The following is a 955-nucleotide window of genomic DNA, read 5'->3' on the forward strand; positions in this document are numbered from 1 at the left end:
GTCACTCCCAAGCAGCCCCACAAAACACCCCAGGAATGCTGAGCCTGACCAGGAATACCTACCCAGCTTCACAGATCCATCCATTCCCAGAAGGATGCTGGAACTTTTCACATCTCTGTGGATCACTTGCCTGGAATGAAGGAAAGCCAGGGCTTGCGGGCACTGATAGAGAAAAAGAAACACGAGGGCAACAATTAGTGACCTGATTTCACCACACAAGAGAGGAGAATTTAGAAGTCTGCCACCAGCACCTTTGATTTTACAGGCAAGGGATGCATGCACACATGACACAGGCAAAGGTTTCCAAGCAATGTTGAGAAGAGTAAATAAAATAAAATAAATTAAATTAAACAAAAGACAGAGTACAACAAGAGTAGATAAGAGTACAAGAATAGAGTAGAAGTGCAGAGATCCTGGCAGGCAGTTCACTCAATTGGCTCTTTCTTCTCCAGATCCTGAAAGCAACACAGAAACAAAGCTCCAAACACAAAGTCCCTCCTGGTCTTGCCACCGGTTCCAAAGGACCATCCTCACTCGAGGACTCCACAGTCCTTGGAGTCTGCCAAGGCTAAATGAGGAAGTCACATCTATGAAAAAGGAGAAGTCTTAGGTGGCAAGGGAGAAATGCAGTTTAGGGAAGGCCAAGATCAATCATAGAATCATAGGATAGAATCATAGAATCAACCTGGTTGGAAGAGACCTCAGTGGGGTCTGTCCTGGATTGGTGGAGAACAGGAACCCCCCAAACCCCCAGGGCCCCTCCAAACCTCACTGGGGTCTGGCCTGTATTGGGGGGGCACAGGGATCCCCCAAACCTCCCGAAAGAACCCCAGGACCCCCCCAGAACTCACTGGGTTCCATCCAGGAACAGGGGGGCACAGGGACCCCCCAAACACCCCCAGGGCCCTCCCAAACCTCACTGGGGTCTGTCCTGGATCAGAGGGGGCACAGGGAC

Source organism: Acanthisitta chloris, unplaced genomic scaffold (genome assembly GCF_000695815.1).
Source record: "Acanthisitta chloris isolate BGI_N310 unplaced genomic scaffold, ASM69581v1 scaffold19307, whole genome shotgun sequence".
Taxonomy (NCBI): domain Eukaryota; kingdom Metazoa; phylum Chordata; class Aves; order Passeriformes; family Acanthisittidae; genus Acanthisitta; species Acanthisitta chloris.